Raw genomic sequence first — 18,736 nt, forward strand, 5'->3', positions numbered from 1 at the left:
CTGACAGATGGAACAGTGTAATTGTGTTGCCTCTTTCCCTGCCAGTGATAAAACCACTTATTTCACAAAAGTTAAATAATCAAGAGAGGGAAATGGGTGACAAAGATGAAATTGGGCAAAGATATAAAAAGCAATAATGCTGGAAGTGAAATTCAAATCAAATACAAATTGAGTTTAAGAGAAATAGCTGGGCATGGGAATGTTGACACTGTAGCCATTCAGGATATCCTAGCTATGGACCCAAAGGAACTTAGGTAAGGTGGATTTAACAACAGAAATGAGGAAAGTGATGGTGATTAAAAGAATCATGCCCCAGAGGGAGTGAAGGTATCTCTGGAGATATTTCACAACATTGAAAATGCAAAGGATAGTGTGTGAAAAAGTGACCCAAAGTCATAAAGAAGTATGAAAACTCCTCAGGAAAAGATACTTGCTCTGTTTTGCAAATTATCCATTGAAAAGAAGACAGCACTTTTCCATTTCCTCTTCTTCTTCTAATCATGATAAATATACTTTAAAAAAAAAGATTTTATTTATTTATTTGACAGAAAGAGATCACGAGTAGGCAGAGAGAGGAAGGAAGCAGGCTCCCTGCTGAGCAGAGAGCCTGATCCTGGCCTCGATCCCAGGACCTTGGAATCATGACCTGAGCTGAAGGCAGAGGCTTTAACACACTGAGCCACCCAGGTGCCCCAGGATAAATGTGCTCTTTAATCTCCACACCTATTTCACCCATTCCCCCCAACTAACCTCCCTTCTGGTAACCATCTGTTTGTTCTCTACAGTTAAGGGTCTGTTTCTTGGTTTGTCTCTCTCTTTTCTTTTTCCATTGATTCTTTTTGTTTCTTAAAATTCTGTATATGAGTGAAATCACATATGACATTTATCTTTCTGTGACTGACTTATTTTGCTTAGCATAATACTCTCTAGCTCTAGCCATGTTGTTGTGGATTTCAAGATTTCATTCTTTTTTTTTTTAAAGATTTTTTATTTATTTATTTGAGAGAGAGACAGTGAGAGAGATCATGAGCGAGGAGAAGGTCAGAGAGAGAAGCAGACTCCCGGTGGAGCTGGGAGCCCGATGTGGAACTCGATCCCGGGACTCCAGGATCATGACCTGAGCCGAAGGCAGTCGTCTAACCAACTGAGCCACCCAGGCGTCCCAAGATTTCATTCTTTTTATGGCTGAGTAATATTCCATTATACACACACACACACACACACACACACACACACACACACACACCAGCTCTTGGGTAAATATTGGTAAATATTGGGTAAATACCCAATAGTGCAATTGGTAGATCTTAGGATAATTCCATTTTTAGCTTTATGAAGAGCCTCCATACTGTTTTCCAGAGTGGCTGCACCAGCTTGCATTTCCACCAACAGTGCATCAAGTTTCTTTTTCTCCACATCCTTTCCAACACTAGTTGTTTCTTGAGTTTTTTTATTTTAGCCATCCTAAAAGGTGTGAGGTGATATCTTTTTGATTTGCATTTCCATGATGATAGATGATGTTGAGAATCTTTTCTTTTCTTTTTTTTTTTAAAGATTTTATTTATTTATTTGATAGACAGATCACAAGTAGGCAGAGAGGCAGGCAGAGAGAGAGAGGAGGAAGCAGGCTCCCTGATGAGCAGAGAGCCCAATGCGGGGCTCGATCCCAGGATCATAACCTGAGCTGAAGGCAGAGGCTTTAACCCACTGAACCACCCAGGCACCCCGTTGTTGAGCATCTTTTCATGTGTCTGTTGACCATCTGGATTTCTTCATTGGAGAAATGTCTATTCATGTCTCCTGTTCATTTTTTAATTGGATTGTTTATTTGGGGGGTATTGAGTTGCTTAAGTTATTTATACATTTTGGATACTAACCCTTTATTGGAGATGTAATTTGAAAATATCTTCTCCCATCCCATAGGTCCTTTAGTTTTGTTCATTGTTTTTTTGCTATGCAGAAACTTTTTATTTTGAGATAGTCCTAAGAGCTTATTTTTGCTTTTATTTCTCTTGCCTCAAGAGACATATCTAGAAAAATTTTGCTATGACCAGTGTCAGAGAAATTACTACCTATGTTCTCTTTAATAATTTTTATGGTTTCAGGTTTCACACTTAGGTCTTAATCCATTTTGAGTTTATTTTTGTGTATGATATAAGGAAGTGGTCCAGTTTCATTCTTTTGCAGATAGCTGTCTAGTGTTCCCAACACACTTTATTAAAAACAATGTCTTTTTCTCATTGCATATTCTTTCATCCTTTGTCAAAGATTATTTGAAAAAAAAAAAAACAGATTGAGCATATAATTGGGGGTTTATTTCTGGGTTTCTATTCTGTTCAATTCAGCTATATGTTTATTTTTATGCCAGCACCATACTGTTTTAATTACTACTGTTTTGTAATATAACTTGAAATCTGGAATTATGATAACTCCAGTTTTGTTTTTCTTTTCCAAGATTGCTTTGGCTATTCAAGGTCCTTTGTTGTTCCATATAAGTTTTGAGATTACTTATTCTAGTTCCCATTATTCTTGATGAGTTTGTTTTAATAAGTTTTTTTAATTTTTTAATTTTTTTTACAAAGAAATAAAATGCTTTAACTCTTAATACTCTTCACGTTTTAATTTACAGTGTACTCAATGAACGTTTGTTTTACAATTTGTGAATTTCGCCATACATTTATGATTGACCCAGAGGTATTAATTTTGACTACATTTTTAAAGGCTTTAGAACAATCGTGATTTTCTCCATTGATTATTAAGATCAATTTGCATGGTGTTAGCTTGCATGTCTGTCTGTCTGTCTGTTTTGCAAACAAAACTTGCGAAAAGATAATATCTATATAGGTTTTTAGTCACTATTTATTATACAAAACTGAGATCATATTACTGAACTTTTCTACATTTTTTCTTCTCTGTCAAGATTTTTTATGGTAAAATCTCTAAATCAGCTGTAATAATTTTAAAGAATTCTTTTAAAATTATTGAAAATATCATGATATATGGGAACCATATTATTTGAACTATTCTTTCACTGACGGACATGAAAAATGCTTTTAGTTTTGTGCCACAATGATCATTGCTTCAATAAACATTCTGTGCAAATATTCTCAACTACTAGTTGATTTATTTCTATGAAATAGATTCCCAGGAGTGTAGTTTCTAGGTTAAAGTTATACTTCAACTTTTTTTTCAAGTTATACTTGAAACTTTTTTTAGACAAAACCAAAAGGCTGTAACAATTCCCAAAAGGCTGCAACAATGCATATTTCAGTTTCCTGTCAGTCTGGTAAGGTAAGTAAAGTAAGGTAAAGTGTTCCTTTTCTTTTGCAGCCTCAACAGAAATAGATATTAGAGCATTTAAATTGTTGCCAGCCAGGTAGGGTGAGTTTATGTCTCATGGTTAATTTAATCAGCTAATACTGACCATTAGAGAATTTGAATTTTTTCAAAAGTTTATGTATGTTGATCACTTGGAATTGCTCTTTTGTAAATAACCTTTTTGTGTGTGTGATCTTTGGTGATTTTAAAAATTGAACTGTCTTTTTCTTTTCCATCTGAGCTCTTTGTACATTACAGATTGAGTAGCCCATAAATGTAGAAAAGAGAAGCAATTTGGATGAGGTCAGAACTGGCTTTACCAATGAACTAGAGCATGCTTTCATCAGATCAGTAAGATACTGGTACAGGTAAAGACAAATGGATCTGTAGAACAGCATACTCTTAAAGAAACAACCCAAGTGTATATGATAACTCATTAAATTTATTATATTTATTTACATAAGTGGGAAGATGACAGATTATTTAAAAGCTTTGCAGACAAAACTAACTAGTCATATGTGAAAAGTCAAATTGGGCTCTACGGAAACAAAAATACATGTTATGTGGATTAAATTTAAAATGTAAAATTTTGAAAACATTCCTACACAAACATAGTATACTATATACACAATATATGGGCAGAGAAGATAAAATTTCTGAAAGAAATGATGAGAAGGAGACACCTGGGTAGCTCAGTTGGTTAAGTGACTGACTCTTGATTTTGGCCGAGTTCATGATCTCAGTGACCTGGGATGGAGCCCTACAGTGGGCTCCATGCTCAGTAGGGAGTCTGCTTGAGATTCTCTCTCTCCCTATCCCTCTGCTCCTCCCCCTGCTTGTTCTCACTCTCTATAAAATAAATAAATCTTTAAAAAAAATGATGAGACATATTTGACTCTATAAAAATTAAAACTTTTATATGGCAAAATTTATTGACAAAATCAATAGAAAAATTATATATATGTGCATATATGTGTAGGTATGTAAATATGTATATAAATGTGCATATTCACATAATAAATTACCTACATAATGATAATACAAAAAAATTAATGTAACAACACAATTTACTATTGCAAGGTTTCTTTGGGTCAGGAATCTTGGTGTGGCTAGGCTAAGTTACTCTGACTCAGAATTTTTCATGAGGCTGCAGTCAATTTACTAGCCAGGACTTTGGTCCATGTGGGAAGGCTCACCTATGGGAAAAAGGATAATTGCTGTCTTTCCAGATGACTGTCTCACAACTGGCAGCTGAGCAATACAACAAAGCACTCAGGGTGGAAGTCAAAGTCCTTTTTTATAACCTAATCCCAAGTGACATCCCATCATTTCTACTGTATTCTATTCCTTAGAAGTTAGTCAATAAATCTAGCCCAACTCAAAGTGAGGAGATTACACAAAGATGTAAATACCAGGAGGCAGGGATCATTGGGACCATCTTAGAGATTGCTTAGCACAATATGGTACATTCATAATTATAAACAATATACATACTTAAATCTTGTTTCTCATTTCAACATCTTTAGATAAAATCTCTCAACTACCATAAAATGAGGAAATTACTTCCTTCTACCTCTCTCTTGGCAGGTCCCACTTGCCTTTTCTATCAATTAGATGTCAGTGTTTACATTGCTAATGTTTATAACATTTACCTGACAAATATAATCAAATCTATTGACTAAATTCACTTTAAGTGAAAGAACAGGCAGTATTCTTTTCTCCTTTCAGTTTGAGGGAGGCTTATCCTGGAGGAGAACACCCACACTAGACACGTTAGCCCTTCTCTGCCAGATTATCTCACTTATTTTTAGCCTGGGGATGTAGATGAGAAAATTTGCATGGCTGATCTATAGAGTTTGCTTCAAACAATCACCTCAATATTGTTTCACTTTCCAATGTGGAATCTGAAGTCTCCTGGGACTTGGCAGGAAATAGTGATGCTAACCTACTATACATTTTCCTGCATAGGTTTTGGTCTGTAGATTTTTCTACTCAAGATTAATCTACCTTCTGTCTTCTATAAGTTTATTAAAATCTTTTATCTGATGATGTTCCCAATCTTGTTTTTTTTTCTTTAATGAATGTATTTTCTTATTTATTTCTTTACTAATATTTCAATAGAATTCTGGAAGGAGTAGGACTTAAATCCTTTCACCTAGTTTGCCAGAGTGAAACAAACCAAACCTATCTATCTATGGATGCTTATAGGATTACTAAATTAATAAATTAATGCTTTGAAGGGATGTCCACTATCATCACTGCTATTCAACATAGTACCAAAGTCCTAGCCTCAACAATCAGACAACAAAAAGAAACAAAAGGCATCTGGAGTCAAACTCTCACTCTTTGCAGATGACATGATACTTTATGTTGAAAACCCAAAAGACTCTGTCCCAAAACTGTTAGAACTCATACAGGAATTCAGTAAAATGGCAGGATGTAAAATCAGTGCACAGAAATCAGCTGCATTTCTGTACAACAACAAGAAAGAAGAAAGAGAAATTAAGGAGTTGGTCCCATTTACAATTGCACCCAAATCCATAAGATACCTAGGAATAAATCTGACCAAAGAGGCAAAGGATCTGCACTCTGAAAACTACAGAATACTCATGGAAGAAATTGAGGAAGACACAAAGAGAAGGAAAAACATTCCATGCTTATGGATCAGAAGAACAAATATTGTGAAAATGTCTATGCTGTGAAGGAAATGTTTCCTGTGAAGGAAACAGTCAACAAAACCAAAAGACAACTGACATAATGGGAGAAGATATTTGCAAACAACCTATCAGATAAAGGGCTAGTACCAAATTCTATAAAGAAGTTATCAAACTCAACACCCAAAGAACAAATAATCCAATCAAGAAATGGGCAGAAGACATGAAATGACATATCTGCAAAGAAGACATCCAAATGGCCAAGAGACACATAAAAAAATGCTCAACACCACTCAGCATCAGGGAAATACAAATCAAAACCTCAATGAGATACCACCTCACACCAGGCAGAATGGCTAAAATTAACAAGTCAGGAAATGACAGATGTTGACAAGGATGTGGAGAAAGGGTAACCCTCCTACACTGTTGGGAATATAAGCTGATGCACTCTGGAAAACAGTATGGAGTTTCCTCAAAAAGTTGAAAATAGAGCTACCCTAGGACCTAGCAATTACACGATTGGGATTCACCCCAAAGACACAAATGTTGTGATTTGAAGGGGCAGCTGCATCTCAGTGTTTATAGCAGCAATGTCCACAATAGCCAAACTATGGAAAGAGCCTAGATGTCCATCAACAGATGAAAGGATACAGAAGATGTGGTACATACATACAATGGAATATTATACAGCCATCAAAAATGAAATCTTGACATTTGCAATGACATGGGTACAAGTAGAGGATATTATGCTAAGCAAATAAGTCAGTCAAAAGAAGACAATTATCACATGATCTCACTGATATGAGGAATTTGAGAAATAAGACAGAGGATCATAGGAAAAGGAAGGGAAAATGAAACAAGATGAAGCCAAAGAGGGAGAGAAACCATAAGAGACTCTTAATCATGGGAAACAAACTGAGGGTTCCTGGAGTGGAGGGGGGTGAGAGGGATGTGGTGGCTGGGTGATGGACATTAGGGAGGGTGTATGCTGTGGTGAGCACTGTGAGTTGTGTAAGACTGATGAATCACACACCTGTACCCCTGAATAAGGCAATACATTATATGTTAATAAAAAATAATAAAATTAATGCTTTGAGGTGAATATGATCATATTAGTTTTCTATTGCTGTCACATAAATTACCACAAACTAGGTTTAAAACAACTGAAATTTATTCTTTTATAGTTCTGAACATTAGAACTTCAAAATGGGTCTCACCAGGCTAAAATTAAGATATCAGAAGAGCCACATTCCTTCCTAGAGACACTAAAGGAGAACTCCTGTCTACACTCAAGCAAGTTGTTGGCAATATCCATATCTTTATTGTTGTACAGAGTCCCATTTCTTCTTCCTGTCTGCTGAAAGCTGTTTTGCACTTCTAGAAACCACCTCATGCCCAGGTTCACAACCCTGTTCCTACCTTTTCAAAACCAGCAAGAGCAGATCAAGACTCTCTCATGCTTCAAACCTTCCTATCTCTTCATGTAACACCACATATTTCAGTGACTCTTCAAGTCTTCGCTTTCTGCTTTTAAGTAATAATTAAGTATAATCCCCCTATTTTAAGGTCAACAGATTAACAACTTTAATTCCACCTGCACCCTTAGTTTTATTTTGCCATGTGAGGCAACCTATTCACATAGTCCAGGGATTAGGACATGGACATCTTTGGTAGACCATTATTCTGCCTTCCACATTGGTCAATATCTATTGCTATTTGTCAGGAAAAGTGATTGTATAATTCTCTTTATTTGGAAAAAGTTTTCAAAAGAATTATAAAACTTCAGGAAGACTGTGAAGAAGGTGAGGAATTATATTTGGCTGAGAAGAGGGATATTATGTGGGTAGTAGTGAAAAAGAAAAGTATGGAATATGAATTCCTAATCATAGAAGTAGAATAAATAACTGAAGTCAGAATGTCCTATGTCTTAGAGCATTTTACTTCAAAGACCTAAAATATTCTATGGCAGAACTTATATATTTGCCTTATTTACAAATTAAGGGAGATAATGAACTCAAAAAAATGTATACTATAGAGACAAAAACTGATGTGGAAAAAAGAAACATGGTATGGTCTGCAAAGACATTTCTTGTTAAACTAAAGATATATGTAGTAGAACTATAATGAACCTTGAGATTTCAAAATAGGTTTCCTTTGAGAGTCAACATATGCACTGAGAATAACAGTTTCTTGGAGTATATCACAAATGGTAATTTTGTTATACAAAATTTAAGTATCCCCTAAAATCTGAAAAGAAAACCATTCATAAAATCCTTGTTTCCAAATTTGCAGTATGGTAATGCCAAATGTCATGCTCTGTAAACTAGTAAATATCATTTTCTCTGTCATGAAGAAAAAAAGATGTGTTTCCACCAAGTGATATCTCTATTCATGCATTTTGGAGAGTTTTATTGCTAATACATATAGCCTAGAATGGAAAGAAACTTGGCAAATGAAAAAAAGTTGATTTTTCGCAATGGTCTGTAGATGGGTTTTTTTCTATTTTACATGACATGGGGGAAAATATAGTTTTAAAATGCCCATTTATTGTTATGCTATCATTTGTGTGATTAAACATGTTAGTAAATAACTTTTCAAGTAAATTTCACATTTCCAACTGTGTAAACTTCATTACTAGTTGATTCTAGCTCCTAATGTCAGACAGTTAACCTAAGGGATAAGTTCAGACGTTCATTGAAATGTTGACTACCTGCCAATATTGTTGTACTATGTAAAAAAATAAGTAAATAAACATGTTCTGTATTTTACTGGTGAACATATACATCAATACAATTTATCCACAGTGCTAAGTTGGCTATATATAGTGTCTATTTAGGTGTCATATCGCTAAGAAATGTACCTCTAACATTAAAATATTCACATAAACATTGAAAGCTGTTCTGAATATAAATTTGCTACTATTCCTTACAAATTGCAAAACTCAATATGTGATTAAAATAAAAAGTCAATGTAACTCACCTAGTTTAAATATGTACTTAATGTTCATATTTACAGTTCACAATCACAGAAGTTACTCAGAGTGGATTTCAAACATCTTTGGAAATGCTAATTTTATTTAATAAAGTTCTTATATCTAATGTCTTTGTTCAGAATGGAATGTTTAGGTAATATTATTTTTTAATGACTATAATATCATCTTGACATCAAGTGATGGTTGTGGGTTTATGAGCATTTTTATAATGTCAGAATTTTAATATTTTAATTGTGAATTCTTAATAACATGAATTCATTCTTCTGTGCTAACTCTGACATCTTTTCTTTTACAAGAGAATATGTAATTTTATTTTAAGTGGAACAGAGTCAGTATTTATTCTGTTAAAATTACCATTTGTTTCATTTTTGTACCTCTTATAAAGGGTTTTAGATAAATTAAGAAACCCCAGCTTGTTCTAGGACTTTGTAAGGGAGAAAAAGAATGACTCCATCTCTCTTCTTTTTTTCTTTCTAACTATGCACTTTTGAAGACTTCTCTTATGTGCTATCTATAACAGTAACAAAACTAAAATCCTGTGAGAAAATCTTTCTTTTATGTTTTATAGCCTTGGATTTTCAACTATAGTGGACTTTCACCATATCTTTGCAAATCCCTCTGTCTGTAAATACCACCATAATGCATAATTGTTGCCATAAAATGACAATATGAATCACTACACACAAAGGTTTTGTGTTTATGTTTCATTTTGTGTATGGCCATAAAAGTCACTAAACACAAAGCTGATTTGAATGTGAATGCAGGACAGTAAGCTCACCTTACTCACTAGCTAAAGGACAGCCACCTTGTAACATGAAGAACTAAAACTAACACCCCTAGCAAAGTTAAAAATTACTCTGGACATGAAAACTTGGGGTCATTCATAATTAGTCATAAGGAGAAAAGTTGAATTTATGAATGCTTGAGAATAATTTATTACATGTGATTTCCCAATATCAATGTTTGTAACTTATCAATACAGTTGATTCCTTACTTGAACAACACGGGTTTGAACTGTGTGGGTCCACGTATACATGGATTTTTTTTGTTTTATAAAATCAGTACAGTACTGTAAATATATTTTCTTTTCCTTATGACTTTCTTACTACATGTAAAAGCTAAAGAGAAGGCAAGTGAAATGGAAAAGAATTAAGAAGAAGCCTTCAGGAAAGAGCTAGAAAATTTGGGCCAGCAAGTGCTATACAGTGGTATAATGTACAGGAAAGTCTTGGGGCCTATTAGAGATTTAGACACAAGTTCTCATTCCAGCACCTCACTTCCCCTGAGCCTCTTTTATCTTTCTATCAAATGAAATGTTGCAATCAATTCTCTTGTACCACATTCCTGATAGAACCTTCATGAACTAAGAGCCCAGTAAGATACCAGGAGAGTGTCAATTCCAGCATGAGGCTTGAGGACTCCTGCATTTAAGATTTCAGAAGAAGAGCTAGATCTTGAACCAGTCTAGCCATTGTTATTTGTTTACTTTCTGTGTTAAGCTCTCTCTCTCTCTTTTAAGATTTTATTTATTCATTTGACAGAGAGAGAGCACAAGCAGGGGGAATAGCAGAGGGAGAGGGAGAAGCAGGTTCCCCACTGAGCAGGGAGCCTGATGTGGGCCTCAGTCCCAGGACTCAGGGATCATGAAACTGCTGAAGGCAGACACTTTACCAACTGAGCCACCCAGGTGCCCCTTAAGCTCTCTTTATTACCTTCATTTCCCATCTGCCCTGTCTCTGCTAAATATATCAGCTCTTCCGACTTTTGACTTTACCTGTTCTCAAAACCACCACACATTGAAAATGTATTTCATGGTTATTGGCTTCTTGTCTGTGTTAATATCTTTTATTCACCCAGTCAGATCCACTCTTGATCCTTCTCCATCCAGCTCTGTGTTGTAGGAGGTTGACTTGCATAGACTATCTGTGAACTCCTTTGCCTCCTGGCTTTCAGTTGTTTTCAACTAAAGGGAGACTTATAAATGACATTGGACAGGAGAAAGATGCTGAACTGAAGTACTAGTTCTCTCACCTGTTCCCCATCACACATTCTCCATGGGGACAATAATAATCCTCTAGAGGGTTAAAATTGATAATTAGAGCCAAAAAAATTATAGTTAGTTGCAATGGTTTGTGGTTTTCCAAAGGCCCAAAGGACAGAAACATATATACACTAAATGTAGAGTATTAAATATTTATGGGGGAGAGGTGATTAGGTATAAAATGTCTATGAAGGCTCCTAGGGGTAGTGATAATGATAGATTGTCTTACAGTGTAGATATGACCTGGCTGCATTGTCTAGCTCAATGTCAAAGATATTCTGAGCTAATGGAGTAGGTAGAAAGGTAGAAAACAAAGATGGAGGGAGAGATTACAGGAGCCCTTTTAATTAATTTTAACTACTCAGAAGTGACAAAAAGAGAGTTAAAGTTTCCAAAAGGAAAATAGGAAACCCTCTCTTTTCCCTCATTTCTCCAACGTCAATTCCTGTGCCTAATCTTATTTTATGTATAAACTTTCCCTAGATCAAACTTTCACTAATAAATCATTTAACATCACATTTTCTGATCCCTTACATAAACAAAGAGGGAGTTTTAATAAAAATTAATTTATTCAGAGTATATTGCAATTTACATAATTCCTTTAATAATATGCACTTATTTTATTCTCAAAATTACTTCTTGTAATCAATATGATAGGCCACATTAATAAAACAAAGGATAATGATCATCTCATTAGATGGAGAAAAACACAAGACATTGATGAAAGGAATTGAAGACAACACAAACAATAGGAAAGATATTTCATGCTCATGGATTGGAAGACTTAATATTGCTAAAATGTCCATACTACCCAAAGTAATCTACCAATTCAATGCAATCTCTATCAAAATACCAATGGGATTTTTCACAGAACTAGAACAAATAATTCTAAAATCTGTATGGAACCACAAAAGAGCCCAAATAGCCAAAGGAATCTTGAGAAAGAGAAACAAAGAAAGAGGTCTCACAATCCCAAATTTTAACATGTACCACAAAGCTGTTGTAATCAAAACAGAATGGTACTGGCACAAAAGCAGACACATAGATCAATGGCACAGAATACAGAGCCCAGAAATAAAGCCATGATTGGTTATACAGTAAATTAATCTGTGACAAATGAGGCAAGAATATATAATGGGGGAAAAACAGCCTCTTCAATAAATGGTGTTGGAAAAACTGGACAGCAACATGCAAAAGAATGAAGATGGACCACTTCCTTATGCCATACACAAAAATATATAAAAATAAACTTAAAATAGGTTGAAGGCATAAATATAAGACCTGAAACCATAGAACTTCTAGGAGACAACATGGGCAATGTGTTTGCTCTTTGATATTTATCTTATCAAATAGATATATGTTTTTGATCTGTCTCCTCAGGCAAGGGCAACAAAAGCAAAAATAAACAAATGAGAACACATCAAACTAAAAAGCTTTTTCACAGCAAAGGAAACTATCCAGAAAATAAGCAACCTACTGAATGAGAGAAGACATTTGCAAATGCTATATCCAATAAAAGGTTAATATCCAACATATAAGAACTCATAAAATTCAATAAAAAAACAATCCAATTAAAAAGTGGATACTATTTGAATAGACATTTTCCAAAGAACATATACCAATGGCGAACAGGCACTTGAAAAGATGCTCAGCATCACTAATCAAGAAAATGTAAATCAAAACTCAATAAAATACTACCTCATGCCTCTCAGAATGGCTAAAATAAAAAAGACAAGAACTAACATTGTTGGTGAGGATGTGGAGAAAGGGGAACCTTCATGCACTGTTGGTGGAAATGCAAACTGGTACAGCCACTCTGGAAAATGGTATGGAGGTTCTTCAAAAAGTTAAGAATAAAACAGGCCTATGAACCAGAAATTCCATTACTAGGTATTTACCCAAAGAATACAAAAATACTAATTCAGAGGAATACATGCACCCCGATGTTTATAGCAGCATTATCTACGATAGCCAAATTATGGAAATAGCCCATGTGACCATTGACTGATGAATGAATAAAGAAGAGATGTTGTATATACACAATGGAATATTATTCAGCCAAAAAAAGAGAATGAAAACTTGCCATTTGCAGTAACATGGATGGAGCTAAAGAATATAATGAGAAGCAAAATAAATCAGAGAAAGACAAATACCATATGATTTCACTCATACGTGGAATTCAAGAAACAAAACAAATGAACAAAAGCATAAAAAAGAGAGAGAGAGGAGAAGCAAACCAAAAAACAGACTCTTAACTGTAGAGAGCAAACAGATGGTTACCAGAAGGAAGGTAGGTGGGGGGGATGAGTTAAATAGGTGTTGGGGATTAAGGACTGGACTTGTTGTGATGAGCAATGGATGTTGTATGGAGGTGTGGAATCGCTGTATTGCACAACTGAAACTAATATTACAATGTTACAAACTGGAATTTAAATAAAAACTTTCAAAAAATAAAAAAAATTTTGTTGATGAAATATAAATTGGTGTTTATAGACTATTATGGATATAAAGCAGATATGGTGCAGAAAATCATTGATTCCAGTATAACAGTAGAAACTTCAGTATATAATAATTCACACAAAAAAATCCCAAATAATCTAAGTGTTCAGGAAATAAAAATAAAGGATTTTAATAAAAACCCAGCCTATCTTTTTAACCCCATCAGGAAAAAGAACTCTACAGAACAAGTGGCATGACTTTGGTAAAAGTCTTGCTAAAGTCACTAAAACTCACCAAAAGACTTTGATAAACAAAATCTGTTTGGGAAATAAGAAGATGAGAAGGAAGCCGCCATCAGATAAGGAGACAACTTTCATTGAAAAGATATGTGTTTGCAAGTAAGCAAAATATTCTAATAATATAAAGGATTAACACTATTCAGTGAAGTGTTAACAAATACATCAGGGGAAGGAGACACAAAAAAAGGAAGCAAGCTTGCTGATAAATGAGGACAAGCATGAAATTAATTATGCCCCTTAAATGTCTACAATACTGAAATTGGCTTTTAAAAAATCTTTCTTTAACAATAGAAATGAAAAGAAATTTGTGTAATTTGGAAATAGAAAAGATCTTCCCAAAGTAACAATTCATAACAAGCATAAGGAATTGAGGTATTTTGGACACACATAAATCAGCAGCCAAAAAATGACAATTTGGTCAGAGATGAAAAGCAATTAGACAGAGGGTTTATTGGATTCCTTGGAAATCTCATTGTTAAAAGTTAGTGGGTAACTTTAGGAAGAATCTGTTGAAAAAAATTTTGCACTGTTGAAGAAATAGGTCAAGGGACCAAAGCAGAGGGAATGACCATGTGGAAGATACATTGTTAACTATTAACAAAATAGTGGTTTTACCAGCATGGGACAAAACTGTATCTATCAGGAAGAAATAGTTCCAAGAGAAATGAATAACAGCACCTTATCAAGATAAAAAAAAATCCTATTCAGAATTATCTTTTCTATAGAATTATCTAGAAAATGTCTGGTATTTCAACATTAATAATATTTCTGTGCAGTCTTCCTGAACTTTTTGTTGGACAAAATGAATTTGATTTAGATAGAATGTGGTCAAGAGGAACCAAAGCTTTCTGAATGTCTATAGAAAAGATTATAAGATGAAAATATATCAGATATTTTTCATACAAGCTACTTGAATTTATCAGGAGAAAAACATAGTACCCAGGGACTCAATTTTTAACCAAGCTGTTTTAGAAAAATCAAATTAAAGATTTCTAGCATTCCAGTTATCTGACATTTAAAAATATTCAATATAGTATTTTTGAGCCAAAAGTTATTTTTTTTAAATAATGCATTGGTTTTGCTTCCATTCATAGTTTAACAAATCTTAAATGTTTATCAGTTGGATTTAGTAGGTTTCACTTGGTAGAAGTACATTGGGGCGAGAAAACTCAACAAACATGAGTTTGAAATTTATGTTTATTCTTTTTAATGGCTGTGTAATATTCCATAGGATCTTTAGCTTATTTTAAGTAGGGATATTTCAGTTTGGAACACAATAACACTAGAATTTATTTAGATAATTGTTTATTAATATCAATTAATTAAGAATGTCTTTGAAGGAATTACTGATGTTTGAAAAAAATCCCATGCTGAAACACTTTTACCTACAAAACAATTGCATTGATTTCTCTCTTTACCACCTGCCTCTCCTTCCAACATACACACACACATGTGTACACACACACACACACTCCAGAGTATCAAGACAACAGGGTATCAAAATAAAATATGAAGGACACCACAGTGATTTCAATTTTATGAAATCCAAAATAGGATTTCTATTCACAAAATACCAATTGCAGATTGTTTTCATTAATCCATATCAACAACTGCTTCAGTAAATGCCAGGTAAATCCCCTCACTGATCTAACCATTCATTTTAGTCCAGATGTTTGATCTGGTAATCTGGTGTCAACACCCTCACAGGGTTTCCTTCCTCCTGGTTACTGTAGAGGATACATTTCCCTCAAAGACGTGAGATACACGCCCACCTAACCAAGCAGTCTAGCCTCTCAGTGGACACATAGGTAGCTCTGGTGGGCTCAATAGTGATTCAAGTCCTGTTACCTAAGTCTGAATAGCAAGAGGCTACATTGAGAGAAACTGTTTAGAGACTAAGCATTTCAAATTCTTTTGAAAATCTAAATAATTCTGCAAAGAACAGGCATGGCAGGAAGAGAAGTGTCAGGTGAATGGGTTTTAGAAAGGCTATTAGTTTGTAGAAGGAAGAGCTGCCAAATGTGAAGCATAACTTGTTAGTTGAGCCACAACATTAAATGACTGCTTTCTTGGGGACAAGCTGTTATAAACATAACTGAATAACTTCAGAAAGTCATTCAGTTACGACTGACAGCTTTTAAAGACCCCGAGTCGTCCATTAAATCAAAGTACATTTATTTATTTATTATGAAATAAAGCCTGTTGACATGTGTCACCAAAAAGTTTTTCTTTTTAAATATGCCTCCTTGATCCAAGCATTCAGATACCACATTCTGCAAATCACAAACAGCACTACAATTAAAAGCTGGAGTACTACCTAAATCAGAACATTTAAAGGAATGATTGACATACTTGACAATCTCACGGGGCAGAGAAGCCATAAAAGTAAAGTTTTAAATATGTAGAATCTTTAAAATAAAACAAAATATGTAGAATCTAAAAAACAAAACAAACAAAGCAGAAACAGACCCATGATGGTTGCCAGAGGGAACGAGGTTGGGGGATGGGCAAAATAGGTGAAGGGGAGTGGGAGACATGGGCTGCTAGTTATGGAATGAGTAAGTCACAGAAATAAAGGCACAGCATAGGGAATGGTATAGCAATAGCTTTGTATGGTGACAGATGGGAGCTACACATGTAGCGAACACAGCATGACGTAGAGAGATGTGGTATCCCTGTGTTGTACACCTGCAGCTAATGTAACATTGTGTGTGAACTATGCTTCCAAAAGAAAAACGACAACAAAAAAGGAAAATGAAAAAGGGAAAATAAATACAAAAAGAAAGGTAAGTGACAAGCATGGGGGAAATTGGGATGGTGTACATAGACTAATCTGAAGATGTAGAAAAATGGGCTGAGAGTATGATTGGTGAATCTAGAAAAGGAATAAAAATGTCCAATAAACAAAAAATATTAGCCTGACTAATAATCAAATATAGACAAAGTAAAATACCAGTTTGATCTTATTTTGGCTCCACTGAGGATAAAGGAAAAATGAATAGCACCTGTAATTAGCCAGAGTATGGACAGATTGGGACCTCACAGCCTGGAGTACAGATGAAAGAAAAAATTGGTACAAGCGTAGGATGACTCTTTTACTTCCACTGTAGAAGAAAAGCAAGTGGGCAGTAAGTTCCTAAATGTAAAATATGCATAAATTTTGATCTAGAAAATCTGTTTCTAAGGCTTTTCCTTAAAGAGATGATTTTATACTCTTTTATTTTTCTCTTCAGAAATGTATATACAAGAATATTCATGTCTGCATTTTTTATGCTAGTAAAAATTTGACAACAATCACAATACTCATCAAAGGGGAATTGAGTAAATAAGTTCTGGAGTAACCATATAATGAAATATTCTGCAAATATTAAAAATGTTGATGGAGGTCTATGTGAACAAGGTTAAATTGCCATAATATTTGCCCAGATTTTCTCTTTACACAGCACTGAAGCAGTGCCTTCATTGGCTCAGGAGAAGGACAAATATAACAGAACACATATGTTTGTGAATGAAATTTTAAACTTAAATTGAGAAGCTTTAAGTTTGCCTGAGTGGACTTTGTGAGAGAAAGAGGTTTAGTTTGAAAATTTGACTTTGTATATTAGAAGCCAAAGCCCTGAAGTGTTAAAACAAATGATAGATTTGGAGGAATGATTGGCCCATTATTTCCTGTGTCAAGGAGGGAAACAGGTTCATTCTTCACAGAGAAGAGGATAATAGACTTGGCTGCTGGTGGTGCCCTCTGAAAGGAATGTAGTTTTCTCCATTTCTCTTGGCCAAGTTCTGAAGGAGGGATGAACGGGGACAATAGCAGTCCAGTTGAGATTGGCAGCAGGCTGGGGGAGGACCAATGGAGAGGACACCTATGTTTCATTTCCCTAGATATAGCCCAGGGACACTGCGGGACTTCTAAAGAAACTCCATATTTCATGCATGTATTAGTTTCCTCTTGCTGCTACAAGAAATTACCACAAACTTAGTGGCTTGAAATAATACATATTTATTATCTCCCAAGTCTAGTGGTCAAAACTTTAAAATTAGTCTCAATGGCCTAAAATCAAGGCTGCTGAGAGGCTGGCTGCCTTCCTTCTGAAGGCTGTAGGGAATCTGTCCTCGTCTCTTCCGACTTCCAGAGGTTGACCACATTCCTTGACTCGTGATTTCTTCCTCCATCTCTGGATGTTACGCCAGCAGCGTAACATTTTCACTCTAGTCGCTCTCTCTTTCTCTCTGGTTCCATCATTTCTCCTTTTCCGCTCTGACCCTTCCAATTTCCTCTTAGAAAGGCCTCATGATTTACTGGGCCCACCAAGAGAACCCACTATAATCTCTCCGTACCAAGATCTTTAATTAATCACATCAGCAAAGTGCCTTTTACCATGTAAGGTAACATATTTACAAGTTCTGGGGAGAAGAAGGTAAATATTTGGGGGTTTATTTTCAGCCTACCACAACATGGTACCCTAGTAGTAGAATAGCAGTGACTGTCAGCAGGTGGCCCCATAGGCAACGTCTTTTGGCACGTGAAGAGCAGTTGAGAGGTCGAAGATGGGGTCATGGACGAAATGTTTGTGTGTCCTGAAGTTCATATGTGAAATCCTAACCCCTAAATGTGATGGTTTCAGGAGGGAGGTACTTTGAGAAGTGATTAGGTCATGAGGGGGAAGCCCTCATGAATGGGATTAGTGCCCTTATGAAGGAGACTCCGAGAGCTCTCCTGCCACTTTCACTGTGTGAGGACAAAGTGAGAAGATGGTTGTTTATGAACTGGGAAATGGGATCTCCTCAGGCACTGATGCATCTGCTAGTGCCTGACCTTAGACGTCCCAGCCTCTAGAATTATGAGATATACACATCTATTTTTTCAGCTACCCAGTATATTTCATTTTAGTTATAGCAGACTGAACTAAGACAGATGGAATGGTGAGAAAACTTGAAGAGACCTTGTGTTTGGAACAAGGTGGATGTAGACTGTACCATCTGACAGCCAGTT

This window comes from Mustela nivalis, assembly GCF_964662115.1.
Source record: "Mustela nivalis genome assembly, chromosome: 15".
NCBI lineage: Eukaryota > Metazoa > Chordata > Mammalia > Carnivora > Mustelidae > Mustela > Mustela nivalis.